This window comes from Rhinolophus sinicus, chromosome 17 (assembly GCF_057876585.1).
Source record: "Rhinolophus sinicus isolate RSI-liver-muscle chromosome 17, RSI-T2T, whole genome shotgun sequence".
Classification (NCBI taxonomy): domain Eukaryota; kingdom Metazoa; phylum Chordata; class Mammalia; order Chiroptera; family Rhinolophidae; genus Rhinolophus; species Rhinolophus sinicus.
Window position 1 is genome coordinate 115,042,222 of NC_142517.1, and position 21,396 is coordinate 115,063,617.

Here is a 21,396-nt window from a genome sequence, read left to right on the forward strand (position 1 = left end):
TTTGAGAATGTGGGTGTGCATGCGAGCCTGTGTGTGTGGTGTGTGTGTGTGAGTGTGAGGTAGAGAGGAGTGGGGCAGGAGAGAGGGGGAGAGGCAGACATGGGGGCGGGGGGACAGGTGCATACTCCAAAGAAACTGCGCAGTGTTTTCTGAGAATAGAATGCCTACAGCCTGTGCACAATGTTCTTTTCTACTTTCTCAAGGTATATTTATCACCATGAATTTTTTTCATCATATCCAAAATGCTCTACATATTTTCTCCTTAGAACCATAAAAGCAAGAATTGTTTCCTAGAAGCAATTTAAATGTCTCACAACCACTCAAGTACTATATTTAGTAATGTTTCTTTCCTATTGTTTGCATATCTTGAAAATGTACCAGCATTACCTTCTTAGAGAGAGGAGGCACTAAATAAAAGTGTGTTCTTTGAAGCATTGGGACTATAAGCTGTGAGAGACAAAAGGCACGTTTTCATAGTGTTTCTCCAACATCCAGCCCAATGGCATTGTGGTGATAGGATGATAATGACCATGGGACAGGTCACTGCTGACACAGGGACCCAGCTTCTCCCTAAGCTATTTGACTTAGCATTTCCCTAAAGAAGTTTGTGTTTTTTACATTATACTGTAGTTTCGAGAAGACACCAAATTACATTAAGTTAAAAATCCTTATAACTTTTAAAAAAAAGTTTCCATGAATAAAGATCAGATGGATCTTGACACTGAGGAGAAAAACCATCATATTGCCACCCAATATTGCTAGTTCTCTTTTAATAACACTCATTAAAAATAGCATGTTGATTTAGTATTCATTGTGGATATACAGTAGTACCTCGTTTTCAAACGTCTCCGTTGATGAACATTTCGGTTTACAAACATCGTAAACCAGGAAGTAAATGCTTTGGTTTTCTAACACAACTTGGAAGTCGAACATGTTCCGCTGAATGCAAGATCCTGAGGCCTAGCTTTCAACTGTTTTCGAACATTTCAGAACTTGAATGGTCTTCCGGAACAGATTACGTTTGAAAACCGAGGTACCGCTTTACTTAGTGTATATATTTTTGGAATTTGCCATCTTGCTTAATGAACTTCTGATCTCTCTCAACTGGGTTTTCCAAAGTTTTTGGAATTTCTCTAGAATGCAAAGCAAAACAAAACAAAGTACTGAAACTCAAACAGGTGTAGAGAATATTATGACACATATGTCCATCTTGCATATCATAAACACTCTGGCAATGTCTAGCCTAAATGAAAAAGAATAAAACACTAACTTTTGCTTTGCTTACCCTAAAGTTTGCCACAGAATTTTTTGACAAAACTGTATTCTTTACCACCCACTTTACTCTACAAAATCATGCCACAGCCTCATTAAATTACTGTGACCTATTAACTGGAAGAAGGTCATAAAATGGAAGATTCACAGTAGGGTAAAGAAAATAAATAAAAATATAAGAATGTTTACTTTTTGGACTGTACACAGTTTTCAGATTGTTAGTTTTAAATAAGCAAGTCAACCTTGCTTTCAAAAAATGATTCTGCTTTGAATCCACTTTTGGTGAGACAGTTATTAACATGAGAACAATGCAGTGAAAATTTGTTACACTGGGGTTTAAGACATTAGTGTTTCATGTCTCCCTCAGAGTGTAGGAGGTTATTTTAAATCCCATGTTTCTACATGGGATGAGTCAAATTTCTGAGTAGCAATCTCTGTGCCTCACCAAACCTCAGGGTCGTTGCTTCTTATTGTGATGCATTAGGTACCAGCTGCCACTACTTAGTTCTTAGGTCACTCAGACCTCTAGTCAAGTCTCTTCAACAGACTCAGTTCACTATAAAACTAACTTAGACCAGGAGGAAGGTCCAAGATGGCAGATTAGGTAAATGCTATGCCAGCTGTGTCCCAGGTTCACATCAAAACTACAATTAAATTTCAGCAAAATCAACATCCAGAATCACCTGAAAACTAGCTGAAGAGAATCCCTATAATGAAGGATATAAAGAAGAGGCCACATTGAGACTGGTAGGATGGGCAGAGATGCATGACGGGTTGACCCCAAACCCACAGGTTGTGGGTGAACATTGGGAGGACTCCTCAGTGATGGACATCCCCCTTGAAGTGGTAGGAATCCAAGTCCCACACCAAGCTCCCCAAACCAGAGGTCCTGTCTCAGGAAGAGGAGTCCTCAGAACATGTGGCACTGAAAATCAGCGAGGACTCTGTCTGTCCATACTGGTGAGACAGAGGTGGCTAGAAACTCTGATGTCCTCTTAAAGGGTTTGTACACACACACACTCGCTTGCAAACACTCAACTGGGCTCTGCTGGAGGGGCACCAATTCAAGAGTTGCTGGAGATATACGGGGTGAGAGCTGCAGGGACAGCAGCCATTGTCCCTGTTTGGAGCACACCTCTGTATAGGCTCCCTCTTTTCTATGTTGAACCCTCCCCCAAAGAGCCAAATCTGAGACCCCATTGATGTTGAAAAATCCATGCCTGCACACCATCTTGGTGATGCCCTGGGACGCTGCCCCACCAGCTAGTGCTGCAGCACTGGGGGCACTCTGGGTGCCTGGGCGGGCAGCTGCCCCATAGTCTGAGGAACTCTTTTACAGCATCAGATGGCCCATGGCAGCCAGGAAAGTTTCGGTGGTAGGCAGTCATGCACAACTTTCACTACATATTTTTGGGTAGCTCTGGGGATCTGTGGGCCTTAAGAGTGGAAGCTGGCCTTGGTGTTCTCTGAGTGTTTTCTGAAGTCATCACAGGCTCACAACTGGTGCAAGGAATGAATCTGCGTTAACTCTGTAGAAACCACTAGCTATGCCTCAAACTTCCTAAGACCCTGCCCCACCCAGCTAGTATGAAATCTCTGGGGACCTTCTCATCATTGGGTCAAACAGCCCTGCCTGTGCACCTAAGGAGGCTCTTTCAAGGAGGCTGAGCCTTATGGGAAACCAGCAGGTGGCAACAGGCTTAGGTGACCCCTGAACCTTTTCCTAAGCTGCCCCAGCTCAATACTGGGGCAGCTGGCCTCTATTCACAGCAAGGCCACCCCTACATGCCTCCAGGTCCTGCACAGGCAGCAACAGACCCCATATAGCTTTGTAGCTCCTACCAGGTAGCCCTGGGCCAGTTACAGGCAAGGATGAAACTGGTCTGCATGGAAGCCCTCCCAAGAGATACCAGAAACAACACACCCAGAGGCCAGCTTCAGACCACACCAGAGCACTACCCCATTAGTCCCACAAGTGGCACAACCAAAGGGTGCCCACAATAGGCACAAGAGCCCTCTGGGGTGACTCCCCCTCTAAGGGATCAGCCCACACACAGCATCTCATACACTGAGGGCATAGCCAACCCTCACAGCCTGTCATGATGGGAGTCAATCACACCCACTGATGCATCAAAAGCAATCAAGAATCAGCTACAACAGGAGAATACACACAACACACACAAGGGACACTCTTGAAACACATGCAGCGGTGATCAGGGAGAATGCACACAAGATACATACTACATAAGGCCACCCAGAAAAGACTGAGAAACATAATAGGTCTACCTATTATATAGACATTAACATAGGGAGCCAACCAAAATGAGAAAACAAAGAAACATGTCCCAAAAAAAAGAACAGGAAAAACCTCCAGAGAAACAACATACCAAAAAGAGTTTAAAACAATGGCTGTAAGAATGCTTAAGGACCTTAATTAGAACTTCAACAAAGAGATAGCAAGCATAAAGAAGGATATATAGACCATCAAAAGGACCAGTCATAAATAAATACAATAACTGAAATGAAGAATACACTAGAAGGAATCGACAGCAGATTAGATGAAGCAGAGGACTGAATACATAATTTAGAACACAAGGTAGCAGAAAGCACTCAAGTAGAACGATAAAAATAGAAAAGAATAAAAAACAAGAAAATTTAAAGGACCTTTGGAACAACATCAAACATAACATTTATATTATAGTTGTAGCAGACGGATAGAAAGGGAGCAAGACATTGAGAACCTATTTGAAGAAATAATGACTAAAAACCTCTGTAACCTGATGAAGGAAATAGACATACAAGCCCAGGAAGTAGAGAGAGTCCCAAGGAAAATGAACCTAAACAGGTCCACACCAAGACACATTATAATTAAAATGGCAAAGGTTAAAAACAAAGAGAATCCTAAAAGCAGCAAGAAAAAGACAACTAGTTACTTACAAGGGGGCTCCCATAAGACTATCAGCTGATTTTTCAACAGAAACTTTGCAGGCCAGAATGTGGAGAGCTTCTGAAGTCTCAAAGCTCTTTCTGTAACCAGAGTCAGAGCTTGTGTGTCTCAGCAGCTCTGTTTACCCCTGCATGGATCCACCCAGATAAGTGGAGGTGGGGGCATGTTAGATTGTAAGAGGTGTCTCTGAGCAATTGCGACTACCAGTCCACAGTTATCTTGCCCCTACAGTTCCTTCCCTTTCACCGGAATTAGTTGCAGTGTGAGTCTGTGGCTGTGGGGACTGAAGATCTCTGAGCTGTAAATATTCTCTTCTTTTGATCTGAGACTGCTACTGTTTCTTCTGGAGTCTGTTTCTAGCACTGGGAGGGTGGGGAGGGGTTCGCCAGGCACTGTGCCTATATCTTCCATCTTCTGCTTGGCAGTGAGGGATTAAGCCACCAATCTCACCCTTTTTCCCTCAGTCTTTGCTCTGAGGTCTAGGCCGTGATTGTTGAGTTCAGCCATGTTATATGCTGATCCCTCAGGCTGGACTATAGGCCATAAGGGGAGCACTAGCAGTCTGAATTTTTCCTTCTACCATGACTGTGGTAGCTCTGGACTACAGGGAACTCTGAGCTCCGGTCTGCATCCTGCAGCCCAAGACCCACGTCTTCACACTTCCACCTTCCCTCCCCCACTCACCCAATTTCCCAGCCTTTACATGATTTCAATTGCAGGTCTCAGGCATTCCTGTGTTCCGTGTAGGGAGTCCTTTGTTGAATCATAGCTGTTCAATTTGTTGTAGGTGCCAGGGGAGATTTCAAGAAGTTCTCCCCACACCACCATTTCTGTGATGTCACCACTTTGAATATTTCTGTCCACTGGTGTGCCCAATATAAGAACTCACTCTTGTAGATGCCTAGGAAGAGAAATAATAATTAATTAATTGCCATGAATAACCAAGGTAACAAGACAGCTCACACACACATAAAAAGAGTCTCTAGAAAATGAACTGAAAGACATAAAAAATGTGACTTAAATGACAGAGAATTCAAGACTGCAGTTCTGAAAAAACTCAACAAGATATAAGAAAACAAAGACAGGAAGTTTAATGAACTCAGAAACACATTCAAAGAACAAAATGAACATTCTCCCAAAGAGATGGAAATAGAACTGACTCTGGGTGGTGAACACACCGTGTGAATTGTACACCTGAAACCTATGTAACTTTACTAACAATTGTCACCCCAATAACTTTAATTTAAAAAAAGAACCAAATAGAAATTTGGAGATTCAGAACTCAATAAAAACAATGAAGAATGAAATAGCCAGCTTAGGTAATAGAGCTGACCAGATGGAGACAAGAATCAGTGACATCAAAGATAGAAATCTGGAAATGACACAGATGGAAGAAGAGAGATTTGAGAGTTAAAAGAAATGAAAAAACTCCATCAGAAAGAGCAACATAAGAATAATGGGCATACCAGAAGGAGAAGAAAGGGAGAAGGGAACAGAGAGTATATTCAAACAAACAGTTGATGAAAATTTGAGAATTTGTGGAAAGAACTGCATTGCCGAATACAAGTAGCAAATAGAACACCTAATTACCTCAATCTCAACAGGAAGCTTCTCCAAGGCACATTGTATTGAAGCTGTCAAAAAATAACAGCAAAGAAAGAATCCTCAAGGAAGCCAGGGAAAAGAAGATGGTAACCCACAAAGGAAAGCCCATTAGATTCTCATCCAATTTTTCAGCAGAAACTCTACTTGCCAGAAAGGAGTGGAATCAAATATTCAAATATTGAAAGAGAGAAATTATGACCCAAGAATAATATATCCAGTAAAGATATCCTTTAGATATGAAGGAAGAATAAAGACATTTCCCGACATACAGAAGCTATGGAAATTTTCTAACATAACCTGCAGTACAAGATATATTGAAGGAGGCGATTTGACCTGAAACAAAAAAGGAAAAGAATACAAAATCATGAGTGGGACTACGAACAGACAGACAGAAGCAGGAAATGGCAACACCTACACCAAATAAGACACTATACACTTAAACATAACATACAGGGTAAAGAAGTAAAAAAATTTTAAAAAATTTAAAAAACCAAAAAACACACAAAAATACTACTTGCTAATGCAGAAATCAACTCCCAGCATAAATAGGGATAATTTGTGACAACAGAAACATAAAAGGGGAGAGACTAAAGGCCTGAATTGGCAAGAGAATGGAAAAGGAGGCATAATGAAGAAAATGGAATACTCTAAATATGAAACTTTCTTTTACATAAACTTAATGGTAACCACTCAAAAAATTCAGAACTAAAATATGTAACATAAAAAAAGAGGAAACACGGGGAGAAATCATAGAATATCACCACACTGAAATAACAAAGAGCAACAAAAAAATCAAAGAAACAATGGAGACTCCATCCAAACAGAAAACAAAAGATAGAATGATAAGAAATCCTCATATATCAATAATCACCCTAAACGTAAATGGAATGAACTCACCAATAAAGGCACAGAGTAGACGATTGGATCAAAACACTAAACCCAACCATATGCTGCCTCCATGTGACATATCTCAGCTACAAAGACAAATATAGACTCAAAGTGAAAGAGTGGAAATTGATACTCCAACCGAATGGTATTCAGAGAAAAGCAGGTGTATTCATACTGATAACAGATGAAACACTTCAGGTTAAAAAAGGTAACGAGAGAGAAAGATGGACATTTCATAATGATAAAGGGGACTATACAACAAAAAGACACAACAGTCATCAATATTTATGCCTCCAATCAGGGAGCACCAAAATATAACAAACAACTACTAACAGAACTAAAGGGAGAAATTGAACAAAACACAATTATAGTAGGGGATCTAAACAAATCATTGAGAGCTATGGTTAGGTCATTCAAATAGAAAATAAATGAAGAAATATCAGCCCTAAATGACACATTAGATAAAATGGACATACTTGACATTTATAGAGCACTTAATCCTCGAACATCAGACTACACATTCATTTCTAGTGTACACGGAACAGTCTCAAGGATAGACCACATATTGGGACATAAAACTAAGCTCAGCAAATTTAAGAAGACTGAAATCATACCAAGCATATTCTCTGATCACAAGGCTTTCAAATTGAATATCAACTGCAAAAAGAAAGCATGAATAACCACAAATATGTGTAGATTAAACTACATGCTTTTAAGGAACAACTGGGTCAAAGAAGACATAAGACGAGAGATCAAAAGATACATAGAAGCAAATGAGAATGAAAATCCCACCAAAATTATTTGGATGCAGCAAAAGCAGTAATAGAAGGGAAATTTATATCATTACAGTCTTATCTGAAGAAAGAAGATAAATCCCAGATAATCTCACATTACACCTCAAAGAACTGGAAAAAAGCAGAACCAAAGTCAGCAGAAGTAAGGAAATAATAAAAATCAGAGTAGAACTAAATGAAACAGAGAACTAAAAGATAATAGAAAATATTCATGCAACAAAGAACTCGTTCTTTGAAAAGATTAATAAAAGTGGCTAGCCTCCGTAAGATTAAAGGAGAAAAGACACAAATAAAGAAAATCATAAATGAAAGAGGGGTGGTTATCACAGATACCACAGAAATACAAAGGATCACCCAAGAATACTATGAAGGACTATATACCACCAAATTCAATAACCTAGAAGAAATGGACAAGTTCTTAGATTCTGCCTTCCCAGGCTGAATCACAAAGAACTGGAAAATCTAAATAGACCAATCAACAGTAAGAAAATTCAATCAGTCATCCAAAACCTTCCCAAAAGCAAAAGTCCAGGACCAGATAGCTTCACTAGTGAATTCTACCAAACATTCAAAGAGGATCTAATAGCTGTTGTCCTCAAACTCTTCTAAAAAGTTGAAGAAGAGACAATACTCCCTAACTCACGCTATGAAGCCAACATCACCCTGATATCAAAGCCTGGCAAGGATAAACCCCACAAAATAAAATTACAGATCAGTATCTCTGATGAATACAGATGTAAAGATCCTAAACAAAATTCTAGCAAACCGAATACAACAATGCATTAAAAAGATTACACATCACGACCAAGTGGGCTTTATCTCAGGGGCACAAGGATGGTTCAACATATGTAAATTGATCAATGTGATACATCACATGAAAAAAATAAAGGACAAAAATCATATGATTATACCAAGAGATGCTTGACAAGATACAACGTCCATTTATGATTAAAATACTTAATAAAATGGGTACAGAAAGAAAATACTGTAACATAACAAAGGCCATAAATGACAAACCCTCAGTTAATATCATAACTAATAGTGAAAAACTGAAGCCCTTTGCTCTATGTTCAGGAAAAAGAGAGGGTTGTCCCCTATCACCACTGTTATTCAACATAGTGTTGGAAGTCCTAGCCAGAGAAATCAGGTAAGAAAAAGAAATAAAAGGTATCCGAATTTGGAATGAAGAAGTTAAATTGTCACTTTTTGCAGATGACATGAAACTATATGTAGAACACCCTAAAGACTACACCAAAAAGCTATTAGAAACAATAAACAAATACAGTAAATTTGCTGGCTCCAAAATCAACATACAAAAATCCACTGCAGGCTCACCTGGCTGGCCTACGTACAGTGTGTGTCATGTTCAGGGGCTCCAGTGCCACCATCATGTCCATGGCCATGAACTTTGTTTCCAAGAGCTTCCAGCTGTGGTCCCCGAACAAGGGCAGCTTCCTGCTGGACCACTTCAGTGAATGTAAGAAAATTCATTAAGTGTCTCCATGAAAATAATTCTGAAAATGCTTTGTGCAGAAACAAATAAAAATATTTAGAACACAGAATGGAGAGGCAACTGATGGCACAAGGACCACTGAAAAAACTGGATTTGGAGATTTGATAGATGGAAAATCAGAGACAAAAAAAACTAAATTTTGATGGGAAAGACACTGCTGGGCTATGTCTGGGATCGTCTAGCATAAAGTGGTGGCCTAACCTTGTCACCTTGATGGTTTACTTACGAGATGGTGTGACTGACAAAGGGGTGCCCAGAGTGCCCTCGAAGTGTCTCATGAAATCAGAAGACACACCTCCTTGGTGGGCAGGGCTCATAGCTGGCGGCGTGACTCATGCTCTGAAAACCCCAGCTTAGTTCGAAAACTTATCCTTCTTTTTAGATTCTCATTTCCTCCAGAGCATTAAGCTTTATTTTTAAATCCATGTATGTGATGGAGTCTCTGAGAGGCCCATTACAGATGGGGGAGAATGCTGAGGAAGGTCCCATTAGTGAGTGGACAACTAAGCTCTCCTGTGAACTGTGGCTTTATACTATCATACTCTGAACATATTTTCAGTACCAGCGTGCTAAATGTTCATACATTTCAGCCTGTTATGTAGACAGATGCTGTCAGAAAACTATTCCCTAGCAAAATGGTTTCCTTTTGCTTGTTTCGTTTGTTTAACAAAATAAAAGACAAAGTAGGAAGTGAGGAATGGTGTGGCTTTTGTCAGGTTTGACTTCTCGAGCTTCATCTAAGGATGCCTGAACACTATGTATCTTTCTAATCACAAGGTCATTTTCTGACTTGTATCAGACTGTATTTATAAAACTACATGTTTAATTTCAGTAACTCATTTGCTGTAACTCTGAAGAACAGAATGCCAGTACATTTGTAGTTGGACTTACACAGTGCCTTGCAGGTTTCCCCCCCAAGAACACCCACACTTAGATGCCCACCAGCATTCTCTCCTGGGTCCTCTGAGCAAGTTAGAGTAGCAGTACCACAGCAGCCCAGCTGGTACCAGAATTGCCTGTGGGGCATTTAAAGGAAAAGAATCCTGACCCAAGATTTCTGGGGGAATTTGGTATGTGACCAGGATTCAGAATAAGAAGCAGAATGCTGAGTTCATGTGGATCTGGGCCTGCCTGCCCTGGGACCTGTCCCCCATCTCTGGTACTGTCTTCCTTCCCTGACTCCTGGTCAGCTGGCTTTTCTCCCAGTGTGGCCAGTGGAAGATGGTGATGGGATAATCTGGGACTTGTCCCTCTCGGACAGCAGCCCTGGAGGTGGCTGCATCTTCTCCAGGCTCCTGCAGATGAGGACAGCTGACCTTGACGAGCCTGGGCTCCAGGAAATTACTGCCCTCCACTCCTCAGCCATGGGTGTTAAGGCATGTCTCTCCCGTGCCCAGTTCTGTGTATTAACACCCTGCTTTCAGTCCTGCAGTGATGGACGTCTCTTGGTGAGACCTTCCCTGAATCAAGTCCCTCCCATGCTGGCTCCATTCCCACGGTGCCGACTCAGTACCATCTGCCTTGTTGATGGGGTGGGACCAACTACTACTATCTGCAGCTGGTCACTGTTCATTCTTTAGTCTCTATCGAAAGCCTTTGATGGTATGCTTCAGATTTTTTGCATATTGTCTAGTCTATGAAGTCTTGGTTTTCATCACCAATCCAAACTGAGCCATCAACTATTTTGTATTTTCTAACAGCACAAAATTACATATGCAGATATTTATTGCAGCATTTTTTGTAGTGATAAACCATGACGTGCCCCAAATGCCCATCCATATGAGTGCTTGAGTAAACAAGCTCATACACGCCGCATGTCATGTGCAGCACAGAAAGGAATGGGGACAGTGGGGCGTCTGTCAGCTGACATGGAGTGACTTTGAACTACGAACATACTGTCAAGTATAGAAAGCAGAATCCAAAAGTATATCTGCAGTATGTTAAAATGAGAAATGTGGGGTGGCCAGTTGGCTCAGTTGGTTAGAGCGCAGTGCTCATAACACCACGGTCACCAGTTTGATTCCCCATGGGCCAGTGAGCTGCACCCTCCACAACTAGATCGAAAACAGCGACTTGACTTGGAGCTGATGGGTCCTGGAAAAACACAGTTCCCCAATATTCCCCAATTTTTAAAAAATGCAAAATGAGGATTCTGATTAAAAAAACAAGATGTAGAAGAAACTTTAGAAATACCTGTATAGTTTTACAAAAAATAAACTCAAAGACAAGCCAGAAACTGGTGAGAAGGATCACTGCCATTCATGTCCAACATTTTCGAAAAATAAGCCAGGGAATGGGAACCAAAATGGAACACCCACATCATGTTACAAATGTGACCTTTGACCACATGAGGGTAGAGGTGAGACAACAGCTGAGTGACTTTGGAAGCTGGATTTTCACTAAACCTAGAATAAAAAGACAAGATTTTGTGCCCTAGTTAGTAAGTTTCTTTCTCACATGGGTGACAGCTCTGGTACTGTATCCTCAGACTGAAAAGCTAGACGTATGCTGTGGGTAAGAGCTGGGTGTGATGAACTGGTTTGCTGACATAGGACAGCAGCTACACACAGCAATAGACAGGCATGCACATGCGACTTCATACAATGCTTCCAGCTCAGCACTGCGGCCTGGAAGCAGAGAGACCCAGTGGCAAGGTGCACACCCAGCGCCCAGATCCTGGGTTCCAACATTATCTCCAGCAAAAGGACAGGGCTCCTTGAAATGGCTGACTCCAGGGCCAAGGCCAGGAAAGTACAAGGTGAGCCTGGACCATCTCGTGTCTGAACCAAGGAATTGCTAAAAAGCAGATGGTGCTTGTTGAAAGCGAGTAGGCCAACAGAGGTGCTCCCAATGGCCAAATCTGGGACACTGAGCAATGATAGTATGAAGATGGTAATGAGTTATCGTCCTCAGAATAAATTACTACCCACATCGCTGAATGACTCAAGTTGACAGGGGGGGGGGGGGAAGGGGAGGGAACAGCTCCTGAGAGGACGAGCCACCGTTGGTAAATACCGTAGTAACAAGGGTTGCAGAAAGACACTTCAGTGGGGTTAGTGGGCAGTGTGTGATATGGTCAGGGTGTTGGCCTTGCCCTGAGGACCTGCGCTCAGTCGTTTAGTGATTACTAAGGGGACAAGAGATGTACAGTGTTGTCACCATAACCAGCTGGTCACACTGGGAGAGGGGCCTCTCCACAGCTGGTGCCCCCACCTGCTGCCCCAACTAGGCACAGTATCACTTCTGAGGTTTTATTGCCAAGAATGCATAACCTCAATCTACTGAGGGACCTACTACAGATGAGGACCAGCACTCTTCAGAAGTGTCACGGCCCTAAGACACACACTGAGGGGCTGTCCCCGATGTGAGGTTGCGGGAAGGAGCTGTGGGCAGTGGGCAGGACCCCAGCTCTACAGATCGGTCCTGGGCTCTTGGATGCTTACTCTGTGATTACATGAGATGTTATTTGGAGAAGTGGGCACACGAACTTTGTCCTACTTTTGCAATTTTTTAAAAGTCTGAAATGACTGAAAAGGGTACACATTTTGTAGCAAACCTTTGCAGTGGAACTTTCTATATGCGATTGAATAAGCTCTCATTTTCACAGACATCCAGCCAATTCCAAGTAGGGCAATGAAGGTGTAAATGGTCTGGGAGGACAGAAGACAGGAGGAAGAGGAGCAGTCTGAACATAGTGGTGGTGGGGGGAGCAGCTGCCTTTCTCACAAAGGAGCCGCAGCTTCCTGAGCTGCCTATGACATTTGGAGCCAGACGTCCTATCTGCTGCTGTCAAAGCGGACACCAGATGTTTTTGATATTCCAACACTTGGTCAACAAAAAACGTGTTTTCTTTCTCATGTACACTCATCAGGATATACAACACTTATTAAAAGGTGCCCAGAGACAATTTCCAGGATGTTTTCCAAGGACTCTCCCGAGGCAAGAGACGTCAGAGGTCAGGCAGCCAGGCTCCGGCCGGGGCCCTCCTTAGTCTGGCTTGCTCCAGCCCGGGCCTCATCCACACAATTCTTATCGAGGAGCTCGGGTGCAGGGCTGCATCCCCCTACTGCCAGCGATGTCCCAGCCTTCAGGAGCAAGCCAGATCTTCCCCTCCTGAAGAGTTCTGTATGACCTTCCTGCCCCAGCTCTAACCACTCACCATAAACTCGGTGGTTTAAATACAACTTCATCAAGTTACAGTCTGGAGTGTGGAGTCTGAAATGTGCCCAGAAGCTCTGGGGAGAATGTTTCCTGTCTTTTCCAGCGTCGAGAGGCACCCGTGTGCCTTGCATGTGTTCCTGTCCCTCCTCCTCCCTGGCCTCTGCCTCGTCATCTTCTCTCTGACTCTGGTCTCCCATAAGGACACAGTGACGCCCTTGTCCACCCTGATTGTGCAGGACCACCTCTCATCTCCACATCCTTAGTCACCCCTGCAGGCAGACTCAGGCTGCAGGGCTAAGGCTGTTACTGTGCCCAGCGCACTGCCCCAGACAGAAGGCCACTGGCCATGACCAGGGAGCAACCCTGAGCTGCTCAATGTGTATTGGTGCCCACATCACAGCTGATCCCAGCCCCTGGGACTCATGCTCTGGGGCAGCTGTGGGGTTTGTCCTGATTCTCACAGCAACCCAGTCATGGATGGCACCCCTACAGGGCTGAGTGTAAATATATGTTCTGAAATTTCTGGCACTTACTGGGCTGGTAAATGACAGAGGGGGTGGATCTACACTTCTAATAAACAGGCTCAGAAAGTCAGAAAAAGCCAGTACTTGTGTGAATGGCCCAATTCTTGTACGGAGTCTGTTCATGACACTTGTTCCCCAGATGGCATAGCTTACATCACATAACTTTCCTTACATATTTTATAACAAACATGTCATATTTTTATATAAACAATAAAACCATTAGTTTAAAGAAAAAAAGTCCATTGCATTCCTATATACTACAGTGACATCTCAGAAAAAAAATTAAAAAAAAAAAAAAACAATTCCTTTTGCAATTGCAGCAAAAAGAATAACTAGGAATAAACTTAACCAAAGATGTGAAAGACCTATGAATTGAAAACTATAAGACATTTTTGAAAGAAATTGAAGCAGACTCAAAGAAATGGAAAGACATTACACGTTCAAGGATTGAAACAATCAACATAGTTAAAATGGCCATATCACCCAAAGCAATACACAGATTTAATGCAATCCCCATCAAAATCCCAATGACTTTTTTTTTAAACAAATAGAACAGAAAGTCATCAGATTTGCATGGAACCACAAAAGACCCCGAATAGCCAAAACAATCCTAAGAAAAAAGAGTAATGCTAGAAGTATAACACTCCCTGCCTTCAACTTGTAGAGCAACTAATCCAAACAGCATGGAATTGGCAGAAAAACAGACACACAGACCAATGGAATAGAATTGAAAACCCAAAAATAAACCCACATAAACATGGACAGATAATTTTTGAGAAAGAAGACAAAAACATACAATGGAGAAAAGACAGCTTCTTCAAAAATGGTGCTGGAAGAACTGGAAAGAAGCATGCAAAAGAATGAAACTAGATTGCTATGTGTCACTATGTACCAAAATTAACTCAAAGTGGATCAAAGACCTAAATATAAGGCCTGAAACAATAAACTGCACAGTAAAATAACGTAGGTACTAATCTTATGGACCTTGGGTTCAAAGAGGATTTTATGAATTTGTCCTCCAAGGCAAGGAAATTAAAAACTAAAATAAATGAATGGGACTATTATCAAACTAAAAAGCTTCTGCACAGCAAAAGAAACCACTGACAAAACTAATAGGTAACCAACCAAATGGGAGAAGATATTTGCAAACAATGCCTCCAATAAGGGGCTATATCCAAAAATATAAGGAACTCATAAAACTCAACAAAAAAGACCAAAAAAAAAAAAAAAAAAAAAAAGACAAAACAATCCAATTTAAAAAATGGGCAAGGGCCTGAATAGACATTTTCCCAGAGGACAAACAGATGGCCAATAGACATGAAAAGATGCTCAATATCACTAATCAACAGAGAAATGCAAATAAAAACCACAATGAGACATCACTTCACACCAGTCAGAATGGCTATCATTGACAAGACAAATAACAAGTGTTGGAGAGGCTGTGGAGAAAAAGGAACCCTCATACACTGTTGGTGGGAATGCAGATTGGTGCAGCTGCTATGGAAGGCAGTGTGGAGGTTCCTCAAAACATTAAGAAGAGAATTACAATATGACCCAGCAATCCCTCTCCTGGGTATATACTCAAAAAATCTGACATTTATCCATAAAGATGTATGTGCTCTGATGTTCACTACACCTTTATTTACAGAAGCCAACACATGGAAACAACCCAAGTGTCCTTCGATAGATGACTGGAGAAAGAAGTGGTATATGCACACAATGTAATACTATTCTGCCATAAGATGACATAGTGCCATTTGCGACAACATGCATAGATCTTGAGATTATTATGCTAAGCGATATAAGTGAGACAGAAAAAGTCAAGAACCATATGATTTCACTGGTATTTGGGATATGAAACTGAAAGCAACCAAGGTACAAGACAGACAAATAAATAAAAACGCACCGACTCAGACAATAGTTTAGCGATTTCCAGAGGGTGAAGGGGGAGGAGGTGGTAGATGAGGGTAAACAGAATCAAATACATGGTGATACAAAGAGATCTGACTTGGGGTAGTGAACACACAATGTGATATATAGGTGATGTATTAACAGAAATGTACACTTGAAACCTATGAAACTTTACTAACCCAATAAACTTGAATTAAAGAAAAATAAAACACGGCCAGTGCAGTAGCTCAGGTGGTTGTAGCGCAGTGCTCCTAACAGAGGTCGCCGGTTAGATTCCCACATGGGTCAGTGAGCTTTGCCGTCTACAGCTAAGACTGTGAACAATGGCTCTCCCTGGATCTGGGCTTCCTTGAGCAGCCGGAGGTCATCGGCGTGAGCTCCCGCAGGCTGCTGTGTGCTGCTCTGTACTGCTGCGGGCTACTGTGCGCTGCCAAGAGTAGTCGGTGGCCAGTGTGAGTGGCCGGGGCACCTTATGTTGCCATGAGTGTGAGAGCTGCCTTGAGTTGCTGTAAGCGAGCTGCTGTGAGCTGCTGTAATTGGCCAACCCATGACCGGAGACCGACTGCCTCAGCCGAGGGGAACAAAAGGCTCATAATACCATCATGGGCCAAGGAGCTGTGTCCTACACAACTAGACTGAGAAACAATGGCTTGAACTGGAGGGGGGATGGAGGGAGGTGGAAGAAGGGGAAAAAACAACAAACAAAACAAAAAAAACATGAATGACAGAAGTAAATAAAAAAAAATGTGGACTATGAACTGGATGCACTTAAAGTGACTTTTTTGTTTTAATGTTTCTGACAAATCTTTACACTCTTCCGAGTGAACATCAGGTAAAAGATCAGACCCTCTCAAGCTGGAGAAAAGATGTGTTATCACTCTGCTTTTGTAGTGCTTGCCTTCATGTATTAAAACTGTATCTCAATTTAAAAAGTAGCATTAAAAAAAGTTTAAGTGATTTTTAAATACTGGGTGTTCTAGTTTTTAACCAATTTATATTGTTTCCCACATTAAAATCAGAATCATATAAAAAGGATTCTGATCTTAGTTTGTGCAAAACTTCGTACAACTAATGATTTATAAAAGAAATCTTTACCAAGTGCCAAGCCTGGTGCTTGCTATACATGCTTTCAAGTTGAGGGTCACTAACTAGAAACCAGGTGACCACGCTTAGCAGCGTCAGTGATCATTCATGTTGACAGCATGTACTACTGATAGGATGAGAAATGTTGTTTTGTTTGTTTTTACCTATGTGGTCTTCCTACCATAGAAACTGTAATTCCAGTGCAATCATTTAAAAAAAAAAAATCAAACACCAAAATGAGAGATATTCTACAAAATACTTGACAAGTATTCATCAACTGTCAAGGTATTAAAAAACACGGAAGACATGAACAAATGTCACAGACCAGTGGAAGTTAAGGAGATATGACAATTAAGTGTAATATGGAATAGTGGATGAAATCTTGGAATACTAAAACACTAGAGAAAAACTAGAAAACCCCCCAAAAATGTGTTTAGTTAATAATGTATCAATGTTAGTTAAGACAAATGTACTAGTGCAATAAAAAACATTAACAAGGGAAACTGTGTGACAAATTAATTGCAATTACTGCTGTAACTTCTTTAAATCTGCATCTATTCCAAACAAAAGCAAAACTTTAAAAAAATGTACTCCAGTTTAGATCATTTCCTTTAGTTTCCTATAAATTAAGAATTTTCTAAAAACTCAAGCACGTACAGATACCTTTTGACTTTCACTTCCCTTTTGGTTGTGCAATAAGCTCATGAGTACGAAGGTGTCAAGAAACTGAGGAGAGGCAAAAATATTCTCTTAGCTGCTAGAACTCTCCAGCCGGAAGGCGTGCTGGCTCAGTCCCTGCTTCACCAGCTCTGGAGATCTCATGATACAGCCTTCATGCGGCTTTGGGCTCTTACTCCTGGCTTTCTTTGGCAGGGAAGTCACTAAGTTAATTGCCAGTATAAAAGAAATAATTGTCCTCCACTTAGCGCTAAAATTATACCATCATTTTCCCTCACACAATGTCAACACAAGATGGGGAGCAGAAAACTTACTCAAGGAATCAAGTGATTTGAGTATTTTCGACATGCTCGATCTATCAGATCATACTTGCAGAAAGCAACATGCTTAGGGTTCAGAGAAGTTTATAGTGGTCTAAGTTTTAAAAATGACAATTTCAGTTACTTCTTTCTTTGTGCTGACCAAATGATATAGCCTGAAAGGATGACAGATTGACCAAATATTTCCTTGGGTAAGGAAATAGTTTGCCCAAAATGTGAGCATTTTCTAATACCAATTTAGTGCTTCTGACACAAAAGTAGCCCTGATTTTGTTCCAATTCTAAACGCTGCTATTCAAGAAGGGTAGAAATTAATTCATTTGCAATGCTGTAGTGCGAGCAAGCACCATGGGTTTGGGAAAAGATCCCAGACGGGATGCTCAGGCTACATGCAAACAAGAGGGCTAAGAAGACTTGCTTTTTAATTACTCAGCGCAAAATGAACCATAAATGGCATAAAATGAAGGTCAAAAGAGCATGTAAGAATCAATCCACTACAAAAATGAACGCATGCATGTGCACACACACACACACACACACACACACACACAAAGAAACCTTGGCAAATCTCATAAATCGACAAGGACCCAGAAATTCGGCACCAGAACAATATTCAAAAATAGCAGGCTGTCCAAAGTCAAACAGCATCAAGCTGACAGAAGCCAACAGAAGCAGCATATGGACTGTCACTCAGAAAAGGAAACAGAACAGGTCCAGAGCAGTTTCAGCTACTGCCTCGTACTATAAGCAGTAATGAAAGCTCCATTACATACTCATACAGATGTACCACATAGCTCAGTCACATTTATTGGTGTTCTCCAGAGTTGACGTTATTCTTCCATCTTTAAAACTTCACATTCCAGTGTTTGTATATAGGTGAATATTCTCTTCTATATTGTCTATAAATTTAATATTACATATAAATCACAAGTCTCGGTACATCACTTCTCGGTGAAGAATTTATCAAGTTTGAAACATGCATTTACCCAGGAAAAAATCTCATGCAATTTCAGTACACATTCAAAAATTATCACAGTATAAGATTTTATTTCATGTTTAATGAAATTCAATTGATGGTAAAGGCTTTTATGGTTTTCCTTCAGATATCTGATTTTTAATGAAGTCGTCTGATTATTCAGGACATTTGACAGAAGTCCTCTTCTTCATGTGTAGTCTCTGATGTACAATGATAGGTTGAGTTCTGACAGGTCTTCTGAGATTTTATTATATTTACAGCATTTCATCGCACTCTAACAGAGTTGCCTAAACTATATGCATCTGACCAACAGACACAAATCTGTAACAGCTCTACACAGTACAAACTTAATTCTTGCTTAAACAAACAAAAAACTGGTGAAGATCTGTTAGTGGGCAATTCTCTTTCACCCAATTATTCAGGTTCTAGCTTCCTTAAACTTGGGTGCTATGCTGAATACACAGGATCCAAGTTTGCCATGGAAATTTCTCCCTTCAAGTATAACACAGACAGCAGAAACATAAAGTGAGATTTTAAGGACAGTTTTAAATCAATAGCATCATATTCCATGAACAGACCCACATGGACTGGGAAATTTACACAAGCTAGGTACCTAGCACAAAAAGAAATAGCTAAAGGAAAAAAAATTGCCAGTCTATGTGTCATAAGCTTCTTCAGTGTCTCAGTGTCATGATTTCCTTTGGGATACTCGACATTCTCTGCTGTGCATTCTGTTGTGATATACTTTAAGAGCTGTCTTAGAGACAAAAGTTTTCCCACATTCACTCAATCATATGGTTTCTCCCATGTATAAATTCTCTGGTGTACGTTGAGGGTTGAATTATCAGCAAAAGTTTTCCTACATTCATGACATCCTTAAGGTTTCTGCCATCTGTGTATTCTCTGATGTTGTCTGAGGCCTGAATCTCAACCCAAAACATTGGCAACACTTAACGCTGGAGAGGATATGGAGCAGAAGAACTCTCTTTCATTGCTGGTCAGAATGCAAAATTATGCATTCACTTTTGGAAGACAGTGTGGCAGTTTCTAATAAAGTTAAAACTAGTCTCTACTATACAATCGAGATATTGTACTCCTTGGTATTTTCTCAATTGATTTGAAAACTTATATTCGCACAAAAGCCTGCACGAAACGTTTATAGTTTTATTCACAGTTGCAAACACTTGGAAGCAACCAAGTGTCCTTCAATAGATGAGAATAGATGAGTGAATAAACAGACTGTGTATATCCATGCAATGGAATATTGTCCATCTATTTAAAAATGAGCCGTCAAGCCACTAAAAGTCATGAGGATATCTTAAATGCATATTTTAAGTGAAAGAAACCCGACTGAAAAGGCTACTTACTATATCATTCTAACTATATGACATTCTGGAAATGGTAAAATTATTTAGACAGTAAAAAGTTGAGTGGCTACCAGGAGTTCAGAATGGGAAAGCAAGAGGGCAGAGGTTGAGCAGACAGAATACAGGAGATTTTTATGGCAGTGAAACTACTCTGTACGTAATGGAATGCTGGACATTCCATTATGCATTAGGTAAAACCCATACAACTCTACAACACAAAGAGTGACTGCTAATGTAAACTAGTTTGGACTTCAGCTAGTAATAATGTGTCATTCCTTAATTGTACAAAATACACCACGCTAAAGTAACATGATAATAACAGAAACTGTGTGGTGTGATGAGAGGAGTTATATGGGAACTCTTCGTAGTTTCTGCTCAGTTATTCCGTAAAGTTGAAATTGTTCTAAAAAAGTCTGCTAGATAGAAAAATTATGTTATTGTTTCCATATATCTCTGATTTGATGTGTGCACACATTAAGTTTCAAGGCAGGTTTACCTATGGACATGCAAAATTGACACAATAATAATTTCCTTATTTGGGATTGTATGTGTTTTCCTGTATTACTTGCCATTTGAACAGCTAGACTATTGCCTCCCCACCACCACCCTGCTGGTCACAGATGTTAGTTACTCTTTTATGTTGATGCTGGCTCCATTTTGTAGTATCTGTTGTATTACACAGCTGTGAAAGCCACAGTTGTGTGTGTGAACCTTTACTTCTCTTGGCAGCTTGATTTTAAAGGGACACGTCTGAAGGGGCATTGCACTCCCTAACCTCCCTCCATCCCGCCGTATCCCAAGTCTTTCCCTGTGTGTTAAAAAGAAATCCAAACACTCCAGATAGAACAGAAATAGTAAAATAAGGATCATACACATATTATATAGATTTCATGATTCTTAACCAGTTACCATATTTGCTTGTCTAATTGTTTTGCTTAATTTAAAAAAGTAAATTACAAAAACATGATTTCATAATTATAAACATATTAGTATACATCTTTAAAAAATAACAATTTCCTACATCATCCAAATATTATCGCACTTTCCCAGGGAATGGTTAATTTCCCTTAATATTTCTAATATCTAGCTCATATTCATGATTCCCCAACTGTTGTCTCTTGCAGCTGTTGTTTTTCCAACCAGGATCCGATGGAGAACGACGATTTGCAATATGTTGTGAGATCTTCGAGTTAAAGTCTAACCCCAAAGCTCTGGGGACCCAGTTGAAGTCCCCAGGAGTCAGGTATAGGTGTCACGTCTGCCAAATGGCTAATTAAACGGACACCCTTCAAATATTACTTCCTGGGGTCTCAAGGTTTCATGGGAAATGTAGTCTTCAAAGTGTGGGCTTACCGCGG

General features: G+C 40.8%; 1 pseudogene; it reads left to right on the forward strand.

Annotated features, from left to right (window-relative positions):
• The first annotated feature begins 4,406 nt into the window (after positions 1-4,406).
• On the forward strand, positions 4,407-9,162 carry LOC141572111 (cytochrome c oxidase assembly protein COX19 pseudogene; annotated as a pseudogene).
• Positions 9,163-21,396: the final 12,234 nt, after the last annotated feature.